Source organism: Hemiscyllium ocellatum, chromosome 47, assembly GCF_020745735.1.
Source record: "Hemiscyllium ocellatum isolate sHemOce1 chromosome 47, sHemOce1.pat.X.cur, whole genome shotgun sequence".
Taxonomy (NCBI): domain Eukaryota; kingdom Metazoa; phylum Chordata; class Chondrichthyes; order Orectolobiformes; family Hemiscylliidae; genus Hemiscyllium; species Hemiscyllium ocellatum.
The window spans coordinates 17,289,229-17,312,713 of NC_083447.1; the positions used below are offsets into that span (position 1 = coordinate 17,289,229).

The following is a 23,485-nucleotide window of genomic DNA, read 5'->3' on the forward strand; positions in this document are numbered from 1 at the left end:
CTGCGAACATTTTACCCATACAACACTTACAATCACAAGTGAACCCTCTGAGAGAACTTTTGAGTGAGGATCAGCCAATTTGTCTGAACCTCCAGCCTCTAACCAGGTGATCCCTCCTGAGCTAACTTTTAGCCTGAAGCAGACTTTCTGAAACTCCTTCCCTTTCACACAAACGGTTTGTTCAAACAGATGCACCTACCCAGCCTCTGGCAAATGGCTGTTTGACCATTGGAAACCATCACTTTGACAAATTAACTCATTAGTAGTTAAAAGTATAAAAATATATAATCCCTACAGTGTGTAAGCAGGCCATTCAGCCCATCGAGTCCACACTGACCCTCCGAAGAGCGTTCCACCCGATCCCTGTAATACGGTATTTTCCATCTGCTAACCCATCCAGCCTGCACATCTCTGGACACAACAGGGCAACTCAGGGTGGCCAATCCACTTGACCTGCACATCTTTGGACTGTGAGAGCAAACCAGGGGAAACCCATGCAGACACGGGCAAAAGATGCAAACTCCATCCACACAGACAGCCACCCAAGGCTGGAACCGAACCTGGGTCCCTGGTGCTGTGAGGCAGCAGTGCTAACCACAGAGCCACCAGCCATCCCACATTACTTGCCCCTCCCTACAAGAGGATTATCTCTTGGTCTGAGCAAATTTTGATCTCAGCTAACTTGCTGGCATTATCGCTAACTTGTTCATGTTGTCACTAACTTGCTCGTGTCGTTGCTAATTTGCATTGACGTTAACTTGATCACAATGTTGCCAACTTGGTTATAAACTTGCCGCCTTTATGTTATCTAAACAAGAGTAAAATATTTACATAGCACAATAATGTGACCAAGCACTCTCTGTTTAGCTGCTAAACAATCCTCATTATCACATCTGATTCACTGGATCCATTTTAAAACAAGACTCCAGCCTTTCAGAGTTACTGTGACAATTTAGTTATCATTGCTGTAGTTTACATCCCTTATTCTAAACACACAGACATTCCGTCAGACACAAACACATTAAATCCAGTGATTGTTTCGAATCATTAGGTCATCACCAGAGCCATTGAGTTTTTCAATCAGGCAAACTTCATAGATTTCTTTTCCTTCTCATTTCAATTAATTTAAAACCATTTCACTTCATGTCAGCTCACCCAGCAAATTCTAGGTTCATGTGGACAGCAGCCTGTTCCATGTGACGAGCGACCATCTGGGTCACCTTATGTTGACCTTGTGATCCGCTGACCCAATCTGGTGCTCCTGTGATTACCAGAAGATCAGCTTTCATTAGATTAGATTACTTACAGTGTGAAAACAGGCCCTTCGGCCCAACAAGTCCACACCGACCCATACCCCTACATTTACCCCTTACCTAACACTACGGGCAATTTAGCATGGCCAATTCACCTGACCCGCACATCTTTGGACTGTGGGAGGAAACCAGAGCACCCGGAGGAAACCCACGCAGACACGGGGAGAACGTGTAAACTCCACACAGTCAGACACCTGAGGCGGGAATCAAATCCAGGTCTCTGGCGCTGTGAGGCCGCAGTGCTAACCACTGTACCACCGTGGCGCCCATAAGGGTGAGGCAGAAAAGGGCAGGGGGCAAATGAAAGGGAGGTAAGAGGGCAGGGTAAGGAGGGCAGGATTCAGATTGACTGAATTGGAAAAGACAAGAGACAAAGGGCAGAAAGTGAAACGGAAGAGGAGCCTGTTATGTAGAAGATCAAAAGTTGGGAAGTGGGTGACAGAAGTGGGAGGGTAAAGGATAAATTTTGTTGTGGCCTGATGTCTCTTGCATCTCAAATGGAAATGATCCCTGATGCGTCAAGTGTGCCCTTGGCATCCAGATACATCAGAACCGAAAAGTTAATGTTCTTGGACATTAATCAGACAAACTGTGGGCAACAAACAAGTATCCCATGATGGGGGCTTAATGAGCCTTAACCTGCAAGCCCAGGAATGTGGCAACTGGACGAGGGAAGAGGATGGGTGCAAGGTGGCAAAAGGGTTGAGCAACAGTGGTCCCAGGGTTTATGGAGTCAGAGAGCCCCTGCTCCTTCCTCCCCTGCACACAGAAAGCAGCAAAACCCAGATGTGATATAACTGCCACCGGAATATTCCTTAAACTGGCATACCTGTCATCATCCAGTGCCAATCAGCAAATGCGGCCTTAACCAACAGATCCTTGTGATTGGTCTCCGTCACAGAAAGAGGTAATGAGAGCCCAGCTGACCATGTTCACGCTCAGGGCTCAGTCATTGAAGTCCAACACTTGAGAAGACGCATTGTGCCCGGATCAGGGTCAGGGTGCAGTGCCAGGATCAGGGGGCTGTGTCAGAGTAAGATGGCAGGTCATGCGGTAGAGTCAGGGGCAGGGGCCAAGGGGCTGTACAAGGATTCAGGGGCAGGTCATGTGATAAGAGTCGAGGGGCAGGGAGGCTGTGCGAGAGTTCAGGAGCAGTTGGGGCCATGCTAGGGTTGGGGGCAGGGGACTGAGTGAGCATCAGAAAGCAGGGACTGTGCAACGATCAGGCGATCAGGGAGCAAGAGGCCTGCTAGGAGAAGGGGACAGGGCTACAGTCAGGGAGCTGTGAGAGGATCATGGGGCACGAGGCAGTGCAAGGGTCAAAGGGGCAAGGGGCAATGTAAGGCTCAGGGACAGGGGACTGTGCGAAGGTCAGGGGGCCATGTGTGAGTCCAGGCCGGGAATAGGAGTGGGGGGTCTGTGTAAGGGTCAGGGGGTGTGTTGAAGGGTCCTGCCCACCCTCAGGTTAAAGCCTGTATGTGGGGCCAGGAGTAGCCACAGGGCCCATGGTTTCTGTCCCAAGTATTAATGGACCTGGAATGATGGTCTGGAAACAGGAGTTCAAATCCCACTATGCTAGTTAAGAAATTTAGATTCACCTAATTAAATAATTTGGAATAAAAAGCCAACAGGATGATGAGGCTCAGTAAACACGCCTCCCCCATCCTCCGTGATGGTGCAGTCCAGCAGGTTAGCCCAGTCCTACCTATGTCTCTGCCCAAGCTGTTCCAATACAGTCACTGGCATCAGCCTGGCAATGCGGAAAACTGCCCAAGTATGTCGAGTCCACAAAACATCAACAACACCTGCTACAGCAACAACACCTGCTACATCAACAACACCTGCTACAGCAACAACACCTGCTACATCAACAACACCTGCTACAGCAACAACACCTGCTACATCAACAACACCTGCTACAGCAACAACACCCGCTACATCAACAACACCTGCTACAGCAACACCTGCTACAGCAACAACACCTGCTACATCAACAATACCTGCTACAGCAACAACACCTGCTACAGCAACAACACCTGCTACATCAACAACACCTGCTACATCAACAACACCTGCTACAGCAACAACACCTGCTACATCAACAACACCTGCTACAGCAACAACACCCGCTACATCAACAACACCTGCTACAGCAACACCTGCTACAGCAACAACACCCGCTACATCAACAACACCTGCTACAGCAACACCTGCTACAACAACAACACCTGCTACATCAACAATACCTGCTACAGCAACAACACCTGCTACAGCAACAACACCTGCTACATCAACAACACCTGCTACATCAACAACACCTGCTACAACAACACCTGCTACAGCAACAACACCTGCTACAACACCCGCTACATCAACAACACCCGCTACAGCAACAACACCTGCTACAACACCTGCTACATCAACAACACCTGCTACATCAACAACACCTGCTACAACAACAACACCCGCTACAGCAACAACACCCGCTACAGCAACAACACCTGCTACATCAACAACACCTGCTACATCAACAACACCTGCTACAGCAACAACACCTGCTACAGCAACAACACCTGCTACAGCAACACCTGCTACAACACCTGCTACAGCAACAACACCTGCTACATCAACAACACCTGCTACATCAACAACACCTGCTACAGCAACAACACCTGCTACATCAACAACACCTGCTACAACACCTGCTACAGCAACAACACCTGCTACAGCAACAACACCTGCTACAACACCTGCTACAGCAACAACACCTGCTACAACACCTGCTACATCAACACCTGCTACAACACCTGCTACAGCAACAACACCTGCTACAACACCTGCTACATCAACAACACCTGCTACAGCAACAACACCTGCTACAGCAACACCCGCTACAGCAACAACACCTGCTACAGCAACAACACCTGCTACATAACAACACCTGCTACATCAACAACACCTGCTACAACAACAACACCTGCTACAACACCTGCTACAGCAACAACACCTGCTACAACACCTGCTACATCAACAACACCTGCTACAGCAACAACACCTGCTACAACACCTGCTACATCAACACCTGCTACAGCAACAACACCTGCTACATCAACACCTGCTACAGCAACAACACCTGCTACAACACCTGCTACAGCAACAACACCTGCTACATCAACACCTGCTACATCAACACCTGCTACAGCAACAACACCTGCTACAACACCTGCTACAGCAACAACACCTGCTACAACACCTGCTACATCAACAACACCTGCTACAGCAACAACACCTGCTACAGCAACACCCGCTACAGCAACAACACCTGCTACAGCAACAACACCTGCTACATAACAACACCTGCTACAACAACAACACCTGCTACAACAACAACACCTGCTACAACAACACCTGCTACAACAACAACACCTGCTACATCAACAACACCTGCTACAGCAACAACACCTGCTACAGCAACACCACCTGCTACAACAACACCTGCTACATCAACAACACCTGCTACATCAACAACACCTGCTACAGCAACAGCACCTGCTACATCAACACCACCTGCTACATCAACACCTGCTACAACAACAACACCTGCTACATCAACAACACCTGCTACAGCAACAACACCTGCTACAGCAACAACACCTGCTACAGCAACAACACCTGCTACAGCAACAACACCTGCTACAACAACACCTGCTACATCAACACCTGCTACAACAACACCTGCTACAACAACAACACCTGCTACAGCAACAGCACCTGCTACAGCAACACCTGCTACAGCAACAACACCTGCTACAACAACACCTGCTACAGCAACAACACCTCCTACAACAACAACACCTGCTACAACACCTGCTACAACAACAACACCTGCTACAGCAACAACACCTGCTACAACAACACCTGCTACATCAACAACACCTGCTACAACAACAACACCTGCTACAACAACACCTGCTACAACAACACCTGCTACATCAACAACACCTGCTACATCAACACCTGCTACATCAACAACACCTGCTACAGCAACAACATGTGGTAGAACAACCATCGAGTCTGCAGAAGGAATTGGACAGGTTAGCGGAGTGGGCAATGACTTGGCAGATGGAGTACAAAGTGGGAAAGTGAGAGGTCATGCACTTTGGGAGGAAGAATAGAGGCATGGACTATTTTCGAAATGGGGAGAAAATTCAGAAATCTGAACTGCAAAGGGACTTCGGAATTCTAGTCCAGGATTCTCTCAACGTATACATGCAGGTTATATCTGTAGTTAGGAAGGCAAATGATGGCATTTATTTTGAGTGGTCTTGAATATAAAAGCAGAAATGTACTTCTGAGGCTCTATAAGACTCTGGTCAGACCAGATTTGGAATATTGTGTGCAGTTTTGGGCCACATATCTCAGGATATACTGGAGCATGTTCAGAGGAGGTTCACGGGAATGGTCTCTGGAATGAAAAGCTTAACATACGAGGAATGTTTGAGGTCTCTGGGTTGATACTCAATGGAGTTTAGAAGGATGAGGGGGGGATTTAGTAGAAACTTACATTTTATTGAATGCCTGGATAAGGTAGATTTGGGATAATGTTTCCATTGGGCAGAGAGACTAGGACCTGAGAGCACAGCCTTAGAATAAAGGGAAGATCTTTTAGAATGGAGGTCAGGAGAAACTTCTTCAGCCAGAGAGTGGGGAATCTATAGAATTCACTGCCATAAAAGGCTGTGGAGGCTGGGTCATTGAGTATATTTAAGATTGAGATAGATTCTTGAGTATCAAGGGGATCAAGGGTTACAGGGAGAAAGCAGGAAAATGGGGTTGAGAAACTTATCAGCCATGATTGAATGATGGAGCAGATTCAAAGGGCTGAATGGCCTAATTTCTGCTCCTATGTCTTATGGTCTTAACATGGGGTTCAAATCCCACTATGGCAGATGGAAATCTAACCTGGAATTAAAAATCTGGAATTAAACGTTGGTCCATTGGCAACCATGTAAAAGCTTATTGATTGTTGCAAAAACTCATCTGGTTCACTGAAGCTTCTTTCAGGAAAGGAAATCTGCTGACCTTTCCTGGTCTGGCCCACGTGGGACTACAAACCCATAGGTTTGTGGTTAACCCTTAACTGTCCTCTGGGCAATTAGGGTTCCGTGTTACGTACTGGGCCTTGCCAGCGACACCCACATCCCATGGACAAATCTTTTTAAAATTTATGAATCCCAGGACATCAGTGCATCAACTGGAGTAGAGGCCTAGGCCTATACATCTTCAGCTGCTTGATCAAAGACCTCCCTTCCATCAGAAGATCAGAAGTGGGATGTTTTCTGATGATTGCACAATGTTCAGCAGCATTTGCTACTCCTTAAGTACTGAAGCAATCTCTGACCATATGCAGCACGACCTGGACAATATCTAAGCTTGGGTTGTAAAGTGGCAAATAACATTTGGACCAGAAAGGTGCTAGGCAATGGCCATCTCTAACCAAAAGATAATCTAGCCATCTCCTCCTTGACATCACCATCACTAAATCCCCTGACTATCAACATCCTGGGGCTTACCACTGACCAGAAACTGGACAATTCATGTAAATACAGAGGCTACAAGAGCAGGTCAGAACACAGGAATGCTGCAGCAAGTAAATCACCTCCTGATTCCTCAAAGTCTATCCACTATCTACAAGGCACAAGTCAGGAATGTGTGATGATCTCAGCTAATGATAATAAAGGACAAGTCAGAACCCACAATGAAGCTTGGCTTGATAGATCAAAAATTTAATTTCTGCGTTTGATTGGACCATGAGCTTTTGAAATCAGAATTCTTTACACAAACACTTTATATGTTTTATAATTTTAGAAGAATTAGAAAGATCTTAACACAAAAGTTTCAACCCAAAGTTCCCAGCATCATCCATTACAGAAACTCAATCCCAGAGAATCATCACTTTGAGCTCAGCTTTTTGAATCTTTTTTGAACTGACACACCTTAGTTTCTTTCTCTTGAATAGCTGACATGTTTCTTTTTTTAAAAAAAATTCCTTCGGAGCCTGCTGGCATGAACCTCTCAGAATTCTGATGCCTTAAATTGGGTCAGTTCTGACATCCTGGGGATTTCTGTCCAAAATCCCCTGGCTTGGAGGCTCAACAGACTAGAAACCAATTCTGCTGAGGTGACTGGTTCCCCAGAACTGACTGGATTGCCCTGTGAGGAAAACGTGTTCCACTTTCTGAACTGAACGCCAACTAAAATTCTGGATCAGTGGTGCTGGAAGAGCACAGCAGTTCAGGCAGCATCCAAAGTGCAGCGAAATCGACGTTTCAGGCAAAAGCCCTAAAATGCTGAATGTTCCGTCCGGACTTCAACATTAAACTAATTACTTTAACATGTTTATTCTGCATTTCATAAAGCCAACGGCAGAAACATTTTATTCCTAACACCACAAGGTTACTCCCTGGCACTCTACTGCAATTACATGCTTTCTTGGAACTGATGGACTTCGGTCAATGGTCTGATTTGACTTCCCCGATAACACCACCATCCAGGTCAAATCAACTCTCAGTACTGGCACCCCATCCACCTCCTGTACCAATGATGCATAGTAGCGGAGGTGTGTGCCTTCTATAAATGCACTGCAGCAAATCACCAACACTCCCTTTGACAGCATCTTCCAACCCCAGATGCCCACCATCCAGAAGGACATTGGAAAACTGATGAAGGGTTGCATTGTTTTTGCATTATTCTGGTACACCTTCCCTGAATGGCCTCCAATGCATTTGCATCAATCCTGAGATAAGGTGACCAATACTGCTCACGGTACTCCAGACTGCAAATGTGTTGCTGGTCAAAGCACAGCAGGCCAGGCAGCATCTCAGGAATAGAGAATTCTGTTTCGAGCATGAGCCCTTCATCAGGAATAAGAGAGAGAGAGAGCCAAGCAGGCTAAGATAAAGGGTAGGGAGGAGGGACTCCAGATGCAGCTTCCCAATGCCCTGTATAACTCAGCAAAGGCTGTCTCCTTTTGAATTCTGTTCCCCAGCGATAAATGGGAACAGAATGCCATCCCCAGCATGGCATCAGCTTTCCCAATTACTTGCTGTACCTGCAAACTAACCTATTTGTCATGCATGCACAAGGGCACTCAAATCTCTCTGCATCTCAGAGCTCTGTCATCTCTCGCCATTGAGACAATATGCTTTTTTTTATTAGTCTGCCTGCCAAAATGAAGATTTACTAGGATGTTGCCTGGCATGGAGAGAAGGTCTTACGAGGAAAGGCTGAGGGACTGGAGGCTGTTTTCGTTAGAGAGGAGAAGGTTGAGAGGTGACTTAATAGAGATATATAAGATAATCAGAGGGTTACACAGGGTGTACAGGGAGAGCCTTTTTCCAAGTATGGTGACGGCGAGCACAAGGGGGAATAGCTTTAAATTGAGGGGTGATAGATATAGGACAGATGGCAGAGGTAGTAAGGGTATGGAATGCTTTTCCTGCAACGGTAGAAGATTCGCCAACTTTAAGTACATTCAAGTCATCATTGGACAAGCATATGGACGTATATGGAATAGTGTAGGTGTTCAAAGTTTGGGAGAAGATTTGTAGCTCAGGTGCTCATTGTTGTGGTTCTGTTCGCCGAGCTGGGAATTTGTGTAGCAGACGTTTCGTCCCCTGTCTAGGTGACATCCTCAGTGCTTGGGAGCCTCCTGTGAAGTGCTTCTGTGATGTTTCCTCTGACATTTATAGTGATTTGAATCTGCCACTTCCAGTGTAGGACAAGCCAAACAGGGAACAGCCAGGGAATTCCTAGAGGCATGGCACTCATCCACAGATTCAATCAATAAGCACATCGACCTGGACCCAATATACCGGCCATTGCAGCGGACAGCTGGAACTGACAACTGGAAGTGGCAGAGACAAACCACTATAAATGCCGGAGGAAAGATCACAGAAGTGCTTCACAGGAGGCTCCCAAGCACTGAGGATGTCACCTAGACAGGGGATGAAACGTCTGCAACACAAATTCCCAGCTCAGCGAACAGGACCTCAACAATAGTGTAGGTTTGATGAGCTTCAGATTGGTATGACAGGTCGGCATAACATCGAGGGCCGAAGGGCCTGTACTGTGCTGTAATGTTCTATGTTCTAATTTCACATTTTCCCACGCTAAGCTGGATTTACCAGATCTTTGCCAGTTCAGATCTTTTTGTAACCTCTTTATAACTTTCCTGGCTAAGACTGTGTCAGCAGTGGAGGTGATAATCATATCGTCCATCCCTTCTTCCTAATCAGTCATATAAATTGGAAACAATTGAGGTCCCAGCAGTCATCCACCATTTGCTACAACTTGCCAGCCAGAAAATTAGCAAATATGCATATACTCTGGTTGACATTGGCGAGTTAATCATTTATTCACTGCACCATGTCAGCTTCTACACCACGTCAGCTCTATTTTCTGCATTGACCTTTGGCGTAGTATCTTAGCAAATACCTGCTGTATTGGTTACCAGGTCAACTTTCAGCTGCTCAACTCTGCAGCACCAGACAAGGGGAGCCTCCACTACGTCAGCAACATAAAGGAAGTGGAGGTCAGAGAAACAGGAAGGCTTTCCCTTCCAGCCTGCTCTGTCATTTAATACAATCATGGCTAATCTCATCTCGGGGAGGAGAAAGTGAGGACCGCAGATGCTGGAGATCAGAGTCGAGAGTGTGGTGCTGGAAAAGCACAGCAACTCAGGCAATACCCGAGGAGCAGGAGAATCGACATTTCGGGCATAAAATTCCGGATGAAGGGTTCCATTCCTGATGAAGGGCTTATGCCCGAAACATCGATTCTCCTGCTCCTCGGATGCTGCCTGACCTACTCTAATCTCATCTCAGCTTCAACTCCACTTTCCTGCTCGCTCCCCATATTCTTGAACCCATTACTAATTGAAAATCTATCTCCACCTTAAATTTATTCAGTGATCTGGCGCCTACCTGGGGTAGTGAATTGCACAGATTCACAATCCTTTGAGAGACATTGGCGGCACGGTGGCTCAGTGGTTAGCACTGCTGCCTCACAGCACCAGGGTCCCAGGTTTGATTCCAGCCTTGGGCAACTGTGTGTGTGGAGTTTGCACATTCTCCCAGTGTCTGTGTGGGTTTCCTCCGGGTGCTCTGGTTTCCTCCCACAATCCAAAGATGTGCAGGTCAAGTGAATTGGCTATGCTAAATTGCCCATAGTGTTAGGTGCATTAGTCAGAGGGAAATGGGAGTGGGTGGGTTATTCTTCAGAGGGTCGGTGTGGACTTGTTGGGCCAAAGGGCCTGTTTCCACACAATAGGGAATCTAATCTAAAAAAAAATTAATTCCTGCACATGGCAGTTTTAAATCTGCCACCCCTTTATCCTAAAACTATGACCTCTCGTTCATCGTGAAGAAATAATCAGAGGATCATTGGAAACAGGAGCAGAAGGAGACGCTGCAGTCCATCGAACCTGCTCTGCCATTCAATAATATCTGAGTGGATCCGATTCTGACCTTAATTCCACTTTACTGCCTGCTCCACACTGATGACCCTTGGCTCCATAATCAAGACTTTCATCTTGATGAGCGTTAGGAATAGAGTGAATCTGCTGGTAAATGCGTTAATAAACAGAGATGACGGCTTTCCAGTACAGGCGAAGGGAATATTTTCACACAGAGTAATCAGAGTCTGCCAGACTCCACCTGAAGCTAACGCGGAATTGGACAGGTATGTCTGGGGGAGGGGCATGCAGAGTATAATCTGCAAACTTGCCCAATTTGGCAAGAAGAATAGAAAATCAAGATGTCATGTTAGTATTATTTCATTATAGAACTCAGAGGTGCAGAGGGATCTGAGCGTCCTGATACATGGACCATCTCAGAATTGTTACAGTGCAGAGAGGGACCATTTGGCCAATAGAACCTGCAGCAGCTTATTAAGCGAGCATCACAATAAATAGTTAGTTCACAGGCAACAGCAACTGATTAGGAAGGCAAACTGAATGCTGTTGATTAATGTAAGTGACAGAATGGAATATAAAAGTAGAGGTGTTTTGCTACAGCTATAAAAAAAACTGGTAGTGTCATATCTGACATACTGTGTACAGTTTTGGTCGCCAAACTTAAGAAAGGATTAGATTAGATTACTTACAGTGTGGAAACAGGCCCTTCGGCCCAACAAGTCCACACCGACCCGCCAAAGCATAACCCACCCAAACCCATTCCCCTACATTTACCCCTTCACCTAACACTACGGGTAATTTAGCATGGCCAATTCGCCTAACCTGCACATTTTTTAGATTGTGGGAGGAAACCGGAGCACCTGGAGGAAACCCACGTAGACACGGGAAGAATGTGCAAACTCCACACAGTCAGTCGCCTGAGGCGGGAATTGAACCCGGGTCTCTAGCGCTGTGAGGCAACAGTGCTAACCACTGTGCCACCGTGCCGCCCACAATGTAAATGCACTAGACACAATTCAGGAGAAATCACATTCGATTTATACCTGGGATGAGGGCCTATAAGGAAAGGCTGGTTAGGCTGAGCCTGTATCCACTGGAGTTTGGAAAAATGGGAGGTGGAAATGTTGACACACAAGACTCTGAGAGGATTTCACAGGGTAGATGCCAAGAAGATTGTTCTGTGTGGGACAGACGAGAACTGGGGCAGGGCACTATTTAAAAGTAAGGGGTGTCCCATGGAAGATGGAAATGAGGAAAAATATTTTCTCTGGGAGAGAGTCATGGGTCTTTGGAACCTCTGCGGCACGGTGGGGAGGAATCATTGAATATCTCCAAGACAGAGGTCGACAAATTCTTCATTAGCAATGAATCAAAGGTTATCAGGAATGTGGAGTCAAGTCCCCAATCAAATCAGCCACAATCTTTGTAAATCATAAATAGCAGGCTCAAGGGGCCAAATGGCCTAAACTTGTTCCTAATTCGTGGGTCCATATGAAATGGAACATGAGGACATCCAAATTCAAAGCAGGAGATTGCCACTGGGCCATTCTAGAATGCTCTGCTGGTCAACAGTATCGTGGTTGATCTCATTGTGGCCAATCTCCTTGCCCGAGCCCCATAAAGCTCAACTCTAATGATGATGATTAGATTCCCCTCCAGTGTGGAAACAGGCCCTTTGGCCCAACAAGTCCACACTGACCCACCAAAGAGTAACCCACGATTTCCCTCTGACTAATGCAACTAACAATACGGGCAATTTAGCATGGTCAATTCACCTGACCTGCACATCTTTGCCTGTGGGAGGAAACCGGAGCACCCGAAGGAAACCCACGTAGACACTGGGAGAATATGCAAACTCCACACAGACAGTCACCCGAGGGTGGAATCGAACTTGGGTCCCTGGCACTGTGAGGCAGTGGTGCTAACCACTGAGCCACCGTGCTGCCCCATGACTCCTTCGTATCGGGCAAAGATCTAACGTAGTCAGCCTCCAGTGCATTCAACGACACAAACTCCACTGTTCTCCTGGGGAGAGTACTCCAAACACCAACAAGCCTGTGCAAAAAGGAATTCATTCGTGTCCGTACTTTAGTCGCCATGCGCAACCCTCCCCTTCCCTCCCTACCTCTTCTGAAGACCTGCACAAGAGGGAACACATCCCATCACCAGGACCCTTTAGGAATTTTACCTCAATCTTATTAACTGATATCTGTCCCCCTGTGAGGGTCTGCTAAACAGTGCCACCTCCAATAGTGTTGGGACTGCTGCCACTTCCCTAATAATAATGGTACCCCCACCACGTTTGTGCTGCTCATAACTCAATGCTCTCATTGCATGTGGAGATTGCTGGTTGTCAAGTGACACTGTATCCTCCTCCCACCTCAAGGATTCATCCAACACCCCTGATGTAATGGCATGCTCCAGGAGACAGGCCCTTCATAGTGAGGAGGCGATGGTGCAGCGTTAATAAACCAGAGGTCCCACGCTAATGGGTTTAAATCTCACCATAACAGATCGTAGCATTTATAATCGACGCATGACATCTGCAATTGTAACCTCATCTCAATGATGGTGACCATGACAACCATCAATTACTGCTAAAACTCATCTGGCTTACTGACTTTGGGGCAGGATATCTACCATCCGCACCCAGTTTGTCCTATATGTAACTCCAGACTCATAGTAGTGTGGTTGACTCTTAATTAGCCTCATCCATCACCGAGTTGAAAGGCAATTAGGGATGGGCAGTAAATGCTGGCATTGCCATTGATGCCCACATCCTGTGAACGATTTGTTAAAATGGAGATCAGGCAACACTGAAAGAGACCTGAATGCCCAACAGCTAATTCTAGGAAACATTAACACGGACCTAAGCAGGAATTTCTCACTCGTGTTCCACTGCAGTTTTCAAATGAGAAACATGGAGTAACATGGCACTCAATGTGACTTGTTTGCTTGGTTTCATTCACAAGCTGGTGAGTAAACAAAGACATTGCCAAAGCTTGCACATGTTCCAACAAGTTGTAGCTATAACCTACATTTAGCACCTCTGAGCTCTGTCACTGGGCCTGGGCTGCTGTCTCCTTCTGCCAGCAATAAGCTTCCATTTCCTCACTAACTGTGCTGGCCTCAGCAAACATATATCTCCATCAGCAGCCCAAACAGAGCAATGATAGCCTCACAGGGAAAGAGCTCACTCCTTGTCAAACGTAAGAGTCTGGACCTGTGTCAATGAACCTCACCAAAGGGCTGGGGGTTGAAAGTGTTTGCGATTCAATCCCAAGTCATGCTGCAGAATTAATTTCTGCACGTTCCAGCTAATCGCAATTTATCTATTATGCCCATTCCAAGATGCAATATATTTACAGCAGTACAGTCCATGCTGTAATACACATTATACACAATCCTTTTACACAGACTAGTCCTTGCAGTATTACCAATTACATACAGTGCATGCTGCACATTATGTTTGTGATGATGCTGTCACTTTAAGAGGTGATTCTATTCAGGTTTTCTTTGAAGAGAGGTTGTAAGGCAGAGGTAACGAGCTGTCTCGAAGAAAGTAAACAAGTTTGGGGCCTTGGTTTTTTTAAAATTGGAACAGCAGCCTCGGGAGTGGCCAGTTCCCACAGACCTGACTTCCTTGTTTTTTTCAGTTTTAAATTTAGTTTTAAGCTGAAGCCTTTGAGGTTGCAAAAGAGTTGGAAGCATCAGTGAACATCCCCTCACTACTAATCTCTCTGAATCTTCCCTTGATGTTGCTTCCTCTTTTGTACTGGAGAGATGCATGTAAGAATCTGTGTCTGAATTTGCCTCTTTACCAAGGGGTGTGTTTATGGGATGTTACTGTGTTGGAACAGTTCATCAGTAATAGGTGCTATATCTATCATTCAGTTAGTTTTCCAATACTTAAGATATTCTAAATTCCTCTTTCTTTTGTTTGTATTCTAACGATAGTGTTCGAATAAATTGTGTTTTGCTTAATGTCGAGTAGTTTGACCAGTCACTTCACATCTGGAACACGGTACTTCCCATTTACCTTTAAAATAAGAAAAACATTAGGGTCCAGGCTACCTTCTTAAAATATTTTGAGGGGGTCTGCTCTGGTCTGATTCATAACACATACAGTTCTGGCAGTAATACATATTACATACAGCACATGCTGTAATGCATATTAGACATAGTCCATGCTGTAATAATGACATAAAATACATATGACAATAAATTCTAATTCTAATTCTATGCAATCCTGCACTTACAGCAATATACGAAACTCCGTATTGTATTATATGTATTAAACACAGTCCATGCCAAATATTTTATGTACCCACTATGCAGTAACATATATTATGAACAGCCCAGCACATGCTGTAACTTGTGCTGCTCCCAGTCTGTTCTATCATTCACAAACCACACTAATATTTTATGCTCAGTTCAGTCCAGACTGCAATTCCTATTATAATAAATCCCTGCTGTAATATTTACTATATTCAGTCCGTGTTGTAATAAGATACGGAGCACAAGCTGCAATACATTACACAGTTTGTCTTATAATATAATCGTTCACAGTCTATGCTGTAATATGCATTATGAATAGTTTGTGCTATAATCTACATTATCTATGTTACAATATATGTTATTCCTTGTAATGTATAAAATCAACAATCCGTGCTGTAATATTATACAGAGCTCAATGCTTGTTGTAATATACATTAATCATGTGTTATGATAAACCATCTTCACAGTCTGTGTTGTAATCCATATTGTATTATATATTGTACAGTCCATATAGAAAGTGCAGTGTGTACTTTAATATAAATTATCAACAGTCTACGGTTTAATACGTGTTATATCAGTCCATGTTGTCATATATGTTATATGCAACCTGGATCCTTTCCCTGTCCAGATGCCAACTCCCTTTGGGGAAGAACCCAGCTCCTTTCTTTTCTATCACCAAATCACCCATGGCATTTTCTACGCATTACCCTCCATCACCCTAAATCACCCACGTTTCCAATTCATCAAATTATGTGCAATGCCTGGCAAGGCCAATGCAGACCACCAAAGGTGAGGGCAAGGTAGGGAGACAGGGAGAGGCTCAAGCAACATGGAATTGGGAGGAGAGGAACTCAACTCTTTTTTTTTCCTTTCAATGAGATCATGACCCCTCCAATACTCCCTGACTCTATTAGACTCCATGTCCAGGGATATGTGGATTAGATGGATTAGCCATGAGAAATGCAGGGTTACAGGGATAGGGTAATTTGGGGCCACATTTGGGTGGGATGCTCTTCAGAGGGTCAGTGTGGACTCAATGGGCCAAATGGCCTGCTTCCACACTGCAGGAATTCTATGATTCTATGACCTTCTTGCCTTTTCCTGATCCTTAAGGATCAATATACTCCAAGTTAAAAACTGTGTTTGACCTATCTTTTGTTTTCAAATCAACCTGCTCAGAGATATTATTACACATTTTTGGAGCAGGAAGGACTTGAAACCACGCCTCTCGGTCCAGAGGTAGGGATGCTACCACCACGCCACACAAGGAGGCTCTTCTATCACTTCTTTTTTATTTAATCTGGTTTCCTAGTCAACCCATTCAGGAATGTTATTACACATTGGAACCCAAACCTTGAATGCAAAAGCCAAAGAGCACCATCTTCTCTCACTCCACTCTGGAGATGGCCTGGTCATGCCTTACAGGGTCCTGGATTTTTAACTCTGACATTTTCAATTTGATGTTTGACCTAGATGAGGCTCCAGAGAATTATGAAGATGGCTTTTGGACGTTGTAGTCGAGTGTGATGCTGGAAAAGCACAGCAGGCCAGGCAGTATCCGAGGAGCAGGAGAATCAACCCTTCAACGGGCTTATGCCTGAAACGTCGATTCTCCTGCTCCTCGGATGCTGCCTGGCCTGCTGTGCTTTTCCAGCACCACACTCTCGACTCTGATCTCCAGCATCACGTTTGCCCTCTTGGACGTTGTAAACAGGATGGTGCATTGGGAGTTTGTACAGTATTTGGACGTCAATGTGGAGAGGTATGAGGTGATGGGCTTGCAGTCACTAACATGTTGTGAAATTACATGGTACAATTATACATAATGCGGATGAAAAGAATGCATATACTGTATATATGCATTGCTTAAAAGCAGCAGGGAAACTTGTTAAGGTGTATTAAAAAGTGGGTAACTTGGATTTATAGAAGCAAGTACAGAATATAAAAGCAAGGCTGGAACTTTAAAATCACAGGTCAGTCCTCGGCTGAGGACAATCAGGGCCCCACGTTTCAGAACAAAAATAAAAGACATGAGCAAAAGGGGGTTTCTCAGGAAGGTTTCCGCAGTGAGCTACTTCCATCCTGAGGAAGTGCTGTAATACTTCGGACGGTTGTCCTTACGGCAGTGAAGGATTACAGATACCTAAGGTGGTGAGAGATTTGAAATCTGTCTGGCAAATGGGTCAATAAATAGAAGGCAGTGGAAGCTGATTACAAAAGCAGGTACATTAGGATGAGGAATATACAGAGAACATGGCATATAGGACTAAGGATGAGGAAGAGACCATTTGGCCCCTTGGTCCATCATCCATAAGAACGTGGCTGATCAAGCTATGGTCTCAGCTCCACTTTCCTGTCTGCTGCCTATAATCTTTGATTCTTTTATCTACGAAACATCTATCTAACTGAAGTTTAGATTAGATTAGATTCCCTACAGTGTGGAAACAGGCCCTTTGGCCCAACAAGTCCACACCAACCCTCTGAAGAGTAACCTACCCAGACCCATTTCCCTCTGACTAATGCACCTAACACTCCGGGCAATTTAGCATGGCCAATTCACCTGGCCTGCATATCTTTGGATTGTGGGAGGAAACTGGAGCACCCGGAGGAAACCCACGCAGACACGGGGAGAATGTGCAAACTCCACACAGACATTGCCCGAGGCTGAAATCGAACCCGGGTCCCTGGTGCTGTGAGGCAGCAGTGCGAACCACTGAGAGTTGAATAAATTTAAAAACCTAGTCTCCACGAGCTTCCACAGTAGAAAATTCCACACGCAAATACCGCATTAAGAGAAAAAGATTGCCATCCCTTTTGAATGGGAAACACCTTACTCTACAACAGTGTCACCTTGATTTAGTCCTCCCAAAAGAACAAACATCCTCTGGATATCCACCAAATCTAGTCCCTTCAGAATCTTGCATATGGGCCATGGTAAAGAATAACAGAACAGAACACTACGCCAGTCATTAAGATCAAACACTTGCCACAGACTGTTCACACTGCATCACCTTGGTGTCCAGCAGCACCCATGTACTTCAGCAGCAATTTATCAACCTAAACAGCATTCCCTCTAAGATATATGGCTGTGCTGGGAGGTTCCACACACTTTCACAGATATCCATGAAGCAGCATGAAAACTCTAAGAGGAAACATCGCACAACCTGCCACCTCGCTCACATTTTTTTTCCCTGCTCTTTACCCTTTCTTACATTTTTTTTAACAACTGTAGCTATCTTCTACCTAACAACAAAAGATTAGAGTTTGAAACATAAACTAAAGCACTTCATTTTTGTTTTGACTAGTATACTGAACAAACAACTACTTTGTTGAGGGAAAAGCTTTGCTCTTTACCCCCTGACCTCTTTGAGTCTTCTCAACCCCAGCATTCCACTGGAAGTTGTGTTCACATGCTAAGTCACCCCAAGTTGGCTATTTTTACATGCTCCCAACTATTTGAGTCACTTAATGAGGATTCAGTTTCAGCTGTCCCTGAATTAATCTGCTCGTTCACTGTAACTCTTGAATAAAAACCCTGCTGAAAGCTAGCACCTGTAGAGTGTAAACTATAGATTTCAGTTCAATACCAACAAACTAAATTAGGCTTGGTCGGGTTTGTACAAAGGAAAGATTTAGACTTTCTTATCCAGCAATGCATGCACTCAGTCCGACTTCAACATAACCTCCTAGAGTTCTCGTACTCTAGGTCCCAGCAATAAAGCCTAGGATACTGTATGCTTTATTAATTAATCTTTCAACATGTGCAGTCACACTTAATGACTTCTACTTATATACATTCAGGCCCCTCTGCTCTTGCACACTCTGTAGAGGTGGAAGCTTTATTTTGTACACAGTCTGCCCATGATCTTCCCAGCAATGTATATTACCTCGCACTTCTCTGATACTGAACGTCATCTGCCATCACCTATCCGCCCACTCCACCATGTGTCAACATCCTTCTGAAGTTTTTTTTAAACACTATTCGCCTCAGAATCACTCATACTTCCAAGTTTTGTGTGCTCCATAAATTGTAAAATTCCTGTTACGAGTGGAGTAAACAATTATTCTTAATACGCACCTGTATTCAGCTGCTGGTAAAACGCATCAAAACCCTCCGCAAAGCTGACTGCTGTAACTGGGTGACTGAACTAAACAGTAACCTTCCAGAAGCTTCTGCAGAATCAGCATCAGCCAGACAATCAACACCTCACGTTCTTTATGACGCTGAACTTCGGTGATATAAGTCGCGACAGAGATGAGAGCCTCTGAGAGAAACATCTCTACAGAATAGATTTATAAAATTTATAGAGGTTTATAAAATGAGGGGTATGGATAAGATGAATGACAGGTGCCTTTTCCCTAGGGTGGGGTATTTCCAGACTAGGGGGCAAATTTTTAAGGTGAGAGGAGAAGGATTTAAAAAAATACACGAGGGTCAATTTTCTTTTACAACGAGAGTGGTTCATCTGGGGAACGAACAGCCAGAGCAAGTGGTGGATATGGGTACAGTTATAACACTTAAAAGACATTTGGATAAGTACATGAATAGGAAATGTTTGAAGCGATATGGGCCAATTGCAGGTAGGTAGGACTAATTAATTTTGGAAATGGGTCAGCATAGACTGGTTGGACTAAGGATCTGTTTCCATGCTGTATGACTCTATGACTCTAAGTTACACCTATTTTACAAGAAGGGTTGGGAATGACTTTCCACTCAATGTTATGGAATAGGCTGTAGAGAGTCATTTGTCCTTTGCCTTGTTTGGAACTGTGGCTCCTGCAGGAGGCTTGGGTACACCACTCCCACAGTATTGAACATGACTGCCTGTTTTTTAAAACAATACCACCTTGAAATAACAGACAGTTTCAGGGTCAGCACTGATCCATACAATATCTCCTGTTAATAATCACCATCCCTAATTCCTGGCTACAAAGAAAAAGCCTCTGGCCTGTAAAAAGCAGCCACCAGCCTGTACTGGTGCTCTCTACGGGTGTTTTGTTTATCATTCTGGAATGTAGGTATTGTTGGATAGATCAGTTATTGCCCCTCTATCATTATCTTAAATGCAATATTATGGGTCTAGAGTCACATGTAGAGCAGACAAAGTAAGAATGGCAGATTTCCATCAAAAAGATGCAAGTGTTATACTGTCAGAGGTCAATGCTGAGAGAGTGTTGTACTGTTTGGAGGGTAAGTGCTGAGGGAGTGCTACACTATCTGAGAGTTAATTTTGAGGGAACACTGCACTGTTGTAGGGTCAGTACTGAAGGAGTGCCATTTATTGGAAAGACAATACTGAGGGACAGCTGTACTGTCGGAGGGTCAGCGCTGAGCGGGTGCTGCACTGTCTGAGGGTCAGCGCTAAGGGACTGTTGTACTGTCTAGAGTCAGTGCTGAGTCGTTGCTGCACTGTCTGAGGGTCAGCGCTGAGGGAGTGCTGCACTGTCAGAGGGTCAGCGCTGAGGGAGTGCTGCACTGTCAGAGGGTCAGTACTGAGGGAGTGCTGCACTATTAGAGAGTAACTACTGAGGGAGTATTGTACTGTTGGTTAATACAGAGGGACTGTTGCACTGTCTGAGTGTCAGTGCTGAGGGAGTGCAGCACTGTCTGAGGGTCAGTACTAAGGGAGTGTTATAATGCTGGGAAGTCAGTGCTGAGGGAGTGCGGCAATGCCAGAAGGTCAGTGCTGAGGGAGTGCCGTTCTGTCAGAAGTGCTGCTTTTCATTAAACATTAATCTGTCCTCTCATGACTGGAAGCAAAAGTTCCATGCCACGATTTTGAAATTGCACAGACAAGCTCTCCCTGCTTTCCTGTCAATGTTTATCTCTCAACCAACAACATCAAATCATGTTTTGTTCACGTCATTTCCTTTTGTGGGATCTTGCTGCGTGCAGGTTAGCTGCTATAGTCACCCGTGTAACCCCAATGACTGCAGTTGAGTCATTGTGAAATTAACAAGAGATCTCCAGCCGACGACAGAGGCAAGATTTGTTTGATTTTACTTATGGGGGAACTGAGAGTAGTAAGGGTATGGAATGCTTTGCCTGCAACGGTGGTAGATTCGCCAAGTTTAAGTGCATTTAAGTCGCCATTGGACAGGCATATGGACGTACATGGAATAGTGTAGGTGGGATGGGCTTCAGATTAGTATGACAGGGTGGCGCAACATCAAGGGCCGAAGGGCCTGTACTGTGCCGTAATGTTCTATGAAAGGCCTAGTGATATTACTGTTAGACTATTACTCAAGAAATGTAGCTTAATGTTCCGGGGATGCAGGTTCAAGTCCTACTATTGCGAATGTAGAATCTGAATTCAACAAAAAAAAATCTGGAATTAAGAATGGATCGGTGACTGTGAAATCATTTTGGGAAAAAAACCCATCTAGCTCACTAATACCCTTCAGGGAAGGAAATCAGCTTTCCCCACCTGGTCTAGCCTACACGTGACTCCAGACCACAGCAATGTAGTTGACCCCCAACCTCCCTGTGAAATGGTCTAGCAAGCCACTCAGTTGTATCAATCGCTTCAAAGTCTGAATAAAGAAATTAAAGCAAATTGAACACTTGGCATCAGCCTAGGCGCTGGTAAAGACAACAGTAGAAACAGCCCCGACAATCCTGCAAACCCCTCCGTACTAACATCTGGGGGTTTGTGCCAAAATTGGGAGAGCCGTCTCACAGACTAGCCAAGCAACATCCTGACACAGTCCCAGGCACCACCATCACCTTCCCTGTGTCCTGGCTTGCTGCACAGCGGTGTACAGTCGGGAGGGAGTTGCCCTGGGAGTCCTCAGCATTGACTCCGGACCCCAGGAAATCTCACAGTTTCAGCACATAGTCCTATACATGGGCATGGAAACCTCCTGCTTATGCGTACCACCCTCCCGCAGCTAATGAATCAAATCTCCTCCATGTTGAACAACACTGAGGGGAAGCACTGAGGGTATCAAGGCTGCAAACTGTACTCTGGGAGGGGGATTTCAATGTCCACCATGAAGAGTGGCTCGGCAGCAGCATTACTGATGAAGCTGGCCAGGTCCTGAAGGGCAGAGCTACTAGACTGGGTCTGTGGCAGGGCGTGAGGGAAGCAATAACAGGAAAAGCATACTTGACCTCATCCTGACCAATCTGCCGGCTACAAATGGATCTGTCCATGACAGTATCAGTAAGAGTGTCCACCGCACAGTCTTTGTGGAGTCAAACTCACGCCTTCACATTGAGAATAACCTCTATCATGTTGTGTGGCACTGTCACCGTGCTAAATGGGACAGACTTCGAACAGATTTAGCAACTCAAAACTGGGCATCCATGAGGCGCAGTGGGCCATCAACAGCAGCAGTATTGTACTCCAGCACAATCTGTGACCTCATGGCCCTACATATCCCCCACTCAACCATCACCATCAAGCCAGGGGATCAACCTTGGTTCAAGGGAAAGTGCAGGAGGGCATGTCAGGAGCAGCATCACATATACCTAAAGATGAGGCCTCAACCTAGTGGAGCTACAAAACAGGACTAGATTAGATTACCTACAGTGTGGAAACAGGCCCCTAGGTCCAACAAGTCCACACTGACCCTCCAAAGAGAAACCCACCCCTCTAGATTTACCCCTGACTAATCCACCAAACACTATGGGCAGTTTAGAATGGCCAATTCACCTGACCTGCACATCTTTGGACTGTGGGGGGAAACCGGAGCACCCGGAGGAAACCCACGCAGACACGGGGAGAATGTGCAAACTCCACACAGGCAGTTGCCCGAGGCTACTTGCGTGCCAATGAACATAAACAGCAAGTGATAGACAGAGCTAAGAGATCCCACAACCAACGAAACAGATCTAAACTCTGCAGTCCTGCTTACATCCAGTTGTGAATAATGGTGGACAATTAAGCAACTTACTGGAAGAGGTACAAATATCCCCATCCTCAATGATGGACGAGCCCAGCATGTCAGTGCACAAGAGAAGGCTGAAGCAATTGGCGCAATCTTCAGCCAGAAGTGCTGAGTGGATGATCCATCTCGGCCTCCCCCAGTAGTCCCCAGCCTCACGGATATCTGTCTTCAGCCAATTCGATTCACTCCACTAGATATCAAGAAACGGTTGGAGGCACTGGATACTGCAAAGGCTACAGGCCCTGACAACATTTCAGCAGTAGTACTGACAACTTGTGCTCCACACCTTCCTGCTCCCCTAGCTAAGCTGTTCCAGCACAGTTACAATATTGACATCGACTCAACAGTGTGGAAAAATTGCCCAGTTATGTCGCATACATAAAAAGCAGGATAAATCCAACCCAGCCAATTACTGCCCCATCAGTCGACTCTCGTTCATCAATAAAGTGATCATCAGGGGTCATCAACAATGTTATTAAGCAGCACCTACTCAGCAATAACCTGCTGAGTGATGCCCAGTTTGGGT

At 45.5% G+C, this 23,485-nt stretch overlaps 1 protein-coding gene across 1 annotated transcript in view; it reads right to left on the minus strand.

Annotated features, from left to right (window-relative positions):
- Nucleotides 1–23,485, minus strand: part of LOC132836640 (spectrin beta chain, non-erythrocytic 4-like) — a 197,079-nt gene that overhangs the window by 92,500 nt on the left and 81,094 nt on the right. The gene's annotated exons all lie outside the window — the stretch shown is intronic.